The sequence below is a fragment of the Rhincodon typus genome, chromosome 29, assembly GCF_021869965.1.
Source record: "Rhincodon typus isolate 14 chromosome 29, sRhiTyp1.1, whole genome shotgun sequence".
NCBI lineage: Eukaryota > Metazoa > Chordata > Chondrichthyes > Orectolobiformes > Rhincodontidae > Rhincodon > Rhincodon typus.
In genome coordinates, this window is record NC_063360.1 from 2,172,403 (window position 1) to 2,181,421 (window position 9,019).

A 9,019-nucleotide genomic window follows, 5' to 3' on the forward strand; every position below is an offset into this window, starting at 1 on the left:
TATGTAAGATTCAAAATTAAATAATTCACTTTCCATGAAGCAGTTAGAGAAGTTTGAGGGATGTGATAAGATGCTAACCTTTGTTTTTAGCCCTTGAAATGACAATGATTTATAATAGTAAAGAAGAAATCGGTGACTATTTAAACACTAACCAGTGCAGTCTTCGATATCATTGAGGTCGAGATGAAAGTCATGTTTCTCTTACAATTAAATACGTCATGCAACAACCCTCTGCGACATTTTTGAAATTTTTATAAATAATTGTCTCCATTCCACATTTCTCTCCAATAAGAAAAAGACTTCCTATATCAGTGTCTTCCAAAGATCCCAAATAGGCAAAGTTTCAAATGCAAACTTGTATCAGTCCTGTCATTTGTTTCCCTGCTATGTCTCTCCTGAGTCTTCTCTGCTCCTGAAAATAAAAGGTTCACAGTGGAAAATATCAGTGGCATACCAGAACTTCAAGAGAGTCAGCGGACAGAGGTGAGTGTAATGACCATCACTAAGAAGAAGGTGCTAGGGAAGTTGAAAGATCTGAAGAAGGATAAATCACCCAGATCGAATGGACTATGCCCCAGGGTTCTGCAGGAGTTAGCTGAGGAGATTGTGAAGGCATTGGTCGTGATCCTTCAGGAATCACTGGAGTCAGGGAAGGTCCCAGAGGATTGAAAAAATGACTAATGTCACACTCCTTTTTAGGAAGAGAAAGAGGCAGAGTAAAGAAAATTATAGGCCGATGACCTCGGTCATTGGTAAGATTTTAGTGTCCATTATTAAGGATGAGATGGGAGTATTTGGAAATGCATGGTAAAATAGGGTTGAGTCAGTACAGGTTCACTAAGGGGAGGTCATGCCCGACAAATCTGTCAGAATTCTTTGAGGAGGTAATGAGCACGTTAAACAAAGGGGAGCTCATGGATGTGATCTATTTGAATTTCCTGAAGGCTTTTGACAAGGTGCCACACAGGTGGCTGCTAAATAAGATGAGAGCCCACGGTGTTAGGGGCAAGACACTGGCATGGATTAGCTGACTGGCAGAAGGCAGAGAGTGGGGATGATGGGTCTTTTTCAGGATGGCAGCTGGTGACTAGCAGGTGTCAGTGTTGTCACGTTATACATGAATGATCTGAATAAAGGAACCAAGAACATTATTCCTACATTTACAAATCACACAAAGATAGGCGGAGGAAGCAGGGAGACTGCAGAAGAACTTGGACAGGCTAGGAGAGTGGCAAAGAAGATGCAGATGGAATACAATGTGGGAAAATGTGAGATTATGTGCTTTGGTAGTAAGAATAGAGGCAATGACTATTTTCTAAATAAAACATAGAAACACAGAAGATAGCAGCAGGAGGAGGCTATTCGGCCCTTTGAGGCTGCCCTGCCATTCATCATGATCATGGCTGATTGTCCAACTTAATAACCTAATCCTGTTTTCTCCACATAAACTTTGATCCCATTCACCCCAAGTGCAATATCTAGCCGCCTCTTGAATACATTCAATGTTTTGGCATCAACTACTTAATGGGGAAAGGCTTTGGAAATCTGAAGCACAAAGGGACTTAGGAGTCCTAGTTCAGGATTCTCTTAAGGTTAACATGCAGGTATGCTTGGCAGTTAGGAAGTCAAATGCAACGTTTGCATTCTTTCCAAGAGAGCTAGAATATAAGAGCAGGGATGTACTGCTGAGGCTATACAAAGGTCTGGCCAGACCACATTTTGAATATTGTAGCCATTTTGGGCCCCTTATCTGAGGAAGGATGTGTTGACCTTGGAGGTAGTCTAGAAGAGGTTGAAAAGAATGGTCCCAGGAATGAAGGGCTTGTCATATGAGGAACAGTTGAGCACTCTGGATCTGTACTCAATGGAGTTTAGAAGGATGAGGGGAAACTAATTGAAACTTACAGATTATTTTCAGGTCTGAATCAAGTCAACATGGAGAAGATGTTTCCACTAGTAAGAGAGACTAGGATCCGAGGGCACAGCCTCAGAGTGAAGGGACAGCCCTTTAGAACTGAGATGAGAAGGGATTTCTTTAGCCAGTGGGTGAATCTGTAGAATTCTTTGATGTGGAGGCCAAGTCATTGAGCGTCTTTAAGTTGGAGATGGATTCTGTTCCTGTATCTGATGGTCTAATGGTCAGATGAGAATAGTGTCATAGTCAAATAGCCTGCCTGCTGCCCTTGCTAACATTTTTGATTTACCATGTGTGTATCCAATTAAAGGGCTGTTAGAACCCATTTTTGGTTCTACACATTCAGACCAGGATGTTTCTGTTTGTTTGCTATTTCTGCCAAGTTCAGAAGAGAAAAGCTTCCAGTCCAACTTTGCACCATTATCTAGTGGTTGCTCGAGAATGATCTTGTATCTCTGAATAGGTACAAAAATTTAGATGTTCTAGAGCAGAGTAGAATAAAAATGTATTGTCATGTGTACTTTTACATGAAAAATACAGTAAAATATTTTATAAGTCACTCTACCACAGTGCCTATATTAATAATTTTAAAAGTAAAATTAAGACAAAGTTCATCACATGCTCTAGCAAACTATAATTGACTGATGCTAATACAACAATTCTAAATGTGCACTTTTATTTTGTTGCCTGCTATTCCCAAAACAAAATGGATTTTGAATGCCTGGCAGCTTGAGTGATGCAACAGATGTGGTTATTGAGTTGATGTGCCATGCTAGCTGGTCAGATTCTTGAATTGCTTATGGTGGTTCTGTTAATTAAGTAATAATGTAGAGGTGTAACATTAAATCCCTCTTGCTATGTCCTAAAAACCCAACTGCTTTCTTTAGGAATGGAAGCAGAACTTTCTTACCCAGTCTGGCCCATGTGTGCTTCCTCTGAAATTGTCGAGCAAGCCACTCAATTTTATCAAGTTATTACAAAAAAAACTACTCAGCATTGACCAAATTGTTGGACTTGGCTAGTCAAAGGCACATCCAGCCCAAACAGCCCTAAAAAGGGAAGCGTGGGCCTAGTGGTATTATTGCTACACTATTAATCCAGAGACCCCGGTAATGTTCTGGGGATTAAGGCTTGAATCCCAACTGGAATTAAGAGTCTAATGATGACCATGAATCCCACCTATGGCAGATGGAGAAAGTTAAATTCAATAAAAATCTGGAATTAAGAGTCTAATGATGACCATGAAACCATTACCAATGCCCTTTAGGGAGGAAAACTGCAATCCTTACCTGGTCCAGCCACATGTGACTGCAGACCCACTGCAACATGGTTGACTCTTAATTGTGCTCTGGGCAATTAAACCTAGAAACATAGAAAATAGGTGCAGCAGTGGGCCATTTGGCCCTTGGAGCCTGCACCACCATTCAAAATGATCATGGCTGATCATGCAATCTCAGTATCCCATTCCCACCCTTGCCCCAAACCTCTTGATCCCATTAGCCACAAGGACCACGTCCAGCTCCCTCTTGAATATATCTAATGAACTGGCCCCAACAGCTTCCTGTGGTAGATAATTCCACAGGTTCACAACTCTCTGAGTGAAGAAATTCTTCCTCATCTCAGTCCTGATGTGAAGGTGCTGGTGTTAGACTTTTGACCTGTTCATCTCAGTCCTGAATGGCTTACCCCTTATTCTTAGACTTAAGGATGGGCAATAAATGCTAGCTCAGCCAGCAAAGCCCACATCCCATGAACAATTTTTTAAAAAAACTTCACTCCAGTCCTGCTGCATTATTATGCTTGGATAAGTCATGTGTCATGGGCAGGATAGAATCGCCAGGGTAGGTAAATGAAGGAATGGCCTTGGAAGTTATAGAATATAGAATCCCTACAGTGTGGAAACAGGCCATTTGGCCCAACAATTCCACACCACCCCTCCAAAGAGCATCCCACCCAGACCCATCCCCCTATCCCTGCATTTCCCATGTCGAACCCACCTAACCTAAACATCCCTGGGCACTATGGGCAATTTAGCATGGCCAATCCACCTAATCTGCACATCTTTGGACTGTGGGAGGAAACCAGAGCACCTGGAGGAAACCCACGCAGACACAGGGAGAACGTGCAAACTCCACACAGATAGTGGCCCAAGGCTGGAATCAAACTCAGGTCCCTGGTGCTGTGAGGCAGCAGTGCTAGCCACTGAGCTACCGTGCCGTTCCTCAAATTGACTCTGGACTCCAGGAAGCTTCACTGAATCAGGTCAAACAAAGGAAGTGAAGAATTCCATTGATCACAGACTATTGCCTCCACTCAGTTCTTTTTCATTTTCAACACCACATGGAAGAAGTAGCAGTGCCTTACTGCAATTATACACAGCTTTGCTGAGACCACATCCGGTGTATTGTGTGTAGTTTTAGTTTTCCTCCCTAAGAAAGGATATACTTTCCATAGACGGAGTGCAGTGGAGGTCCCTTAGACTGATACCAGGGATGGCAGGACTTCCCTATGATGAGAAATTGATTCAACTGGTTCTGTAGTTTAGAATGCTGAGAGGAAATGACTGGTTGAAATATAAAAAATTCTAACAGGGCTGGACAGATCAGATATAGGAATGATGTTTTCCTGAACAGATACTATATTTGTTCTTCCAATCTAAGATTCTCTCTCACAAATACACAGATCCCATCCCTTTCCTGCTTGTCCTTCCTAAAGGTTGAATATCCTTAAATAATTGGATCCAGATTTTGGTCTACCTTTAGCCACACCTTAGTAAGTATAATTAGATCATACCCATGTACTTCTACTTGTGACATGCCATATGCATTCAGACAGAATGCCTTCAATGTTGCCTTTTTAACATTATTCCGTCTTTTGATCCTATTTAATGTTGGCATCTTTTCCCACTGCCTCACACTTTCATTTGCTATTTTTCTACTTCCTAGGTGTGCAAAATGGGATTAAGGCAGTTGTTGTGGTTTATATGGATTCAGCAAAGCTTTTGATAAGGTCCCACATGGGATACTGATAAGGAAGGTAAAACCACGTGATCCTGGGTAGATCCCCTCGAAGGTGGATCCAAAATGAGCTTACTGGCAGGAGACAGAGGGTAGTGGTAGAAAGCTATTTGTGTGATTGGAGGTTAGATTCAGGTTTAGGTCTCTTATTGTTCGTTATCTATATAAACGATATAGATGAGAATTTGTGGGGATTGGAAATGATAAGTATGTTTGCAGATAACATGAAGCTTGGCTGGGTGTTGACAGTGAGGAAGAAAGTTGAGGTTACGGGCAGATGTAAACAGATTGTTCAGATGGGCAGATGTATTGCACTTTGGAAGAAATAACAAGACAAGGGAGTACTCAATGAATGTCACCTCACTAGGAAGCTCAGAGGAACAGAGAGATTGCAGGGTGTTTGTCCACAATCCCTGAAGGTAGGGCAGGTTAAGGGTCTAGGCCCGAAACGTCAGCTTTCCTGCTCCTCTGATGCTGCTTGGCCTGCTATGTTCATCCAGCTCTACACCTTGTTATCTCAGATTCTCCAGCATCTGTAGTTCCTACTATTTCTCAGGCATACAGAACACTTGCCTTTATCAGTTGAGGCATGGATGTGCAGTTCTGATCACTACACTATAAGAAGGATGTGATTGCAGTGGAGGGGGTGCAGAGGAGGTTCACAAGGATGTTGGCTGGGATAGAGAATTTCAGCTCTGAAGAGAGGCTGGATAAGTTTTGGTTGTTTTCATTAGAGCAGACAAACTTGTGGGGACCTGATAGAGTTGTGTAAAATTATGAGGGGCAAGGACAGTGTGAATAGAAAGCAGATGTTCCCTTTAATCAAAGGGTCAATAACAAGGGAGGTATAATTTTAAGGTGAAATGCAAGAGGTTTACAGGAGGTTTCAGGAATATGTTCTTATCCAAAGAGTGGTGGGATCGGGTATACACTGCCTGGGAGGGAAAGAACCTTTGAATAACTTCTAAAAACTACTGGGATGAACACTTGAAATGTCATGACATTCAAGGCTATGGGCCTAGTGCTGGAAATTGGAACTAGTATAGATTTAGTATAACGTTAGTTGTATAGACTTGATAGGTCAAAGGACCTCTTTTGTACTGTCTGATTCTATGATTACCAACTTTGGTTTTATCCTTTATAAATTCCTTCTTGGGTTTCCATCTCTCTGATAATCTAATACCACTACTCAAGAAAGGAGGGAGAGACAAAAGAGTAAACGATATGACAGTTAGTCTGACATTCAGGCAAGTGCTGGAATCTATTCCAAACACAGAAAATGCTGGAGAAACACAGCAGGTGTGCCAGCATCTGTGAAGAGATAAACTGAGTTAATGCGTCAAGTCTAGTATGACTCTTCTCCATTCTGAAGAAATCAGACTGGTCTGGAAACATTAACTCAGTTTCTCTCTCCACAGATGCTACCAGAGCTGCTGAGTTTCCCAGCATTCTCTGGTTTGTTTCAGATTTCTGGCATCTGCAGTATTTTGCTTTCATTCCTTGTATCTATTATTGAGGAAGTCTTAAAATTGACTTAGAGACCCATAGTATGATCAAAGTTGTAGTGGTTCACAGAGTTGAGTTTTTTCAAGATGTAATCAGCAGTGTAGATAAAGGGCAGCCAGTAAATACAATATTCTTGAATTTCAAAAAATTATTTGTTATAGTGCCACAAAAAAAAAACAAGTAAAGACTCATGTAATTGGGAGTAATGTGTCAGTCTGAATGGAAGATTAACAGACAAGAAGCAGTGAGTAGTCAAAATGGGCATTTTCAAATTATCATGCTGTCACTGTTGAAGTGCCACAGTGATCAATGCTAGGGTGTCAACTATTTATAAATTAGATTTGTGACTTAAGATGAACCAACCAAAAAAATGTACCTAAATTTATTGACAATACAAAGTTCTTCACCAGCAGGAGCCATACCTAGCACAAAAAAAAGTGCTTATTGTTGTTAGTAGCAAACCATCTCAGCTCTGGGACATCACTATAGGAGTTCCTCATGGTAACATCCAAGGTAAACCACCATTCAAGTGGTCCATTGATGACCTTTGTTCCGTCAGAAGGTCAGAAATGGGGATGTTTGCTCATGTCACAAATTGTTCAATTTCATTCGCAAATCATCAGATCATAGGATCAGAGATAGTAGGAACTGCAGATGCTGGAGAATCCGAGACAACAAGGTGCAAGGCTGGATGAACACAGCAGGCCAAGCAGCATCATAGGAGCAGAGAGGCTGACGTTTCGGGCCTAGACCTTTCATCAGATCACTCCAGTGTAGAAGCAGGCCATGCAGCCCATCAAGTCTGCACTGACCCTCCAAAGAGCATCCCACCCTGATCCAGCCCCTAACCCATCCCTGTAACCCTGGGTCTCCCATGGCTAGCCTAGCCTGCACATTCCTGGACTCTTGTGGGCAATTTTTTAGCATGGCCAATCCATTCAACTAGTCTGGAGACACCGTTTTTGCTTTCAAACTGGATGTAAAATTCAATCGTATTGTGGTCACTGCTTTTACTCTGAGGTCATTAATTAAAACAGTTGGATTGCACAGTACCAAGTCTAATAAAACCCTTTTTTCTGGATGGTTTCAGATATGCTACTCTAAGAAACTACCTCAAAAGATTTTTCCAGTTTATATGTAGATTAAAGCCACTCATGATTATTTGAAGAAGTTTTCTAGACCTGCATGCTACATCTAGGTTGTTAGCTGACAAGTAACATTCACAACACATAACTGCCAGACAATAAGCATTTCCATCTTCTCTTAACATGGCTAGTGTTTATTAAAATGACTGATGGGAGGAATGTTCTGGTAATAAAGCCCCACTCTCCACAATCTGTACGATTTGTGCAAATGTTTTAAGTCAATAACCAAAATGGCCAAATTGTCTTTATTATTACTATTTAGAATAAAAGAGATTTTCACCAGGTTTCTTTAATAAACTCAAAAATAACTTGTTTATCATTAAGAAAACGTATTATTTTAAAAAGTGGGAAAACTGACTAACAATGAAGCTATATTTCAAAATTAAACTGTATCCCCTTAATCCCAAACACATTCACATGACAAACAAAATGCGGTTAAAAGGGAAAACAAAAGTGTGCTAAGGGTCCGAATCAAAGGACAAAATGGAATAACTTATCAAGATTTTCCAAGATACTTGTTGACTAGATCAAAATGCTGACCACCATACAGTGAGGAAAATCTTCAGTTCAGATGGGGAGATAGTTAGACTTTAGCGTTTGAATAGAAGTAGCAATTCAGCTGTCATGGTTTATGAGGTAGTCAGAGAGATTGACTTTTGGAACATTCTCAGATTCTCAAATATTTCACTGAGAATATGGCTCTGTTTTAAGATTTCTTTTTAGATTTTCAGGAGGGAGAGTTTTGCTTACTGCAAGTTTTGGAGATTTTATCTTTTACTGACACTGGTATATCAAAATCGACTCCAGAAGAATGTTGGAACAAATTATTGTAGATGCTGGAATTTGCACTGTGATCTCCAGCATTTGTTATTTTTAGTCCAGAAGAATGTTGCTAGGTAATCTTAGGCCCCATTTCTTACAAACCAACTTTACCCAGCAATTAAACCACTGAACCTTATGTCTTATGTCTCTTAAAAGCTTTTAGTGTCTCCCTTACAGTTACATGCCTTTTCTTTAATTAGCTGGTGAGTCACAGCTTGCATTAATGTTGAATCATTCCAAGAAATGACACGTCCCTTCAAAACCTTGGTAAATTCTTCGAATCCAGAATCTCCAAACAGTGTGTTAATCCAGTTCCTCGTGGTCCTTAAATATAAATACATATTCCCAACAGCTTCGTCCACATAATGCACTGTAGCTACATCAACAGTTACTTCTAAACTTATAACCTCTACCCCTGAGAACAACAAGAGCAGCTTGGGAACATAACAGCTGCAAGTTCTTCTCAAAGTCAGCAATATTCTGAGTTGGGATCTATATCACTATCAAAACCTTGGAACTCCCAACATAAGGCCACTGAGAGAGTAACTTCACCACACATCAGTTCACAAAGTAACCAAGGCCGATTATAGATGGTCAATAAATGCTGTTCTTGC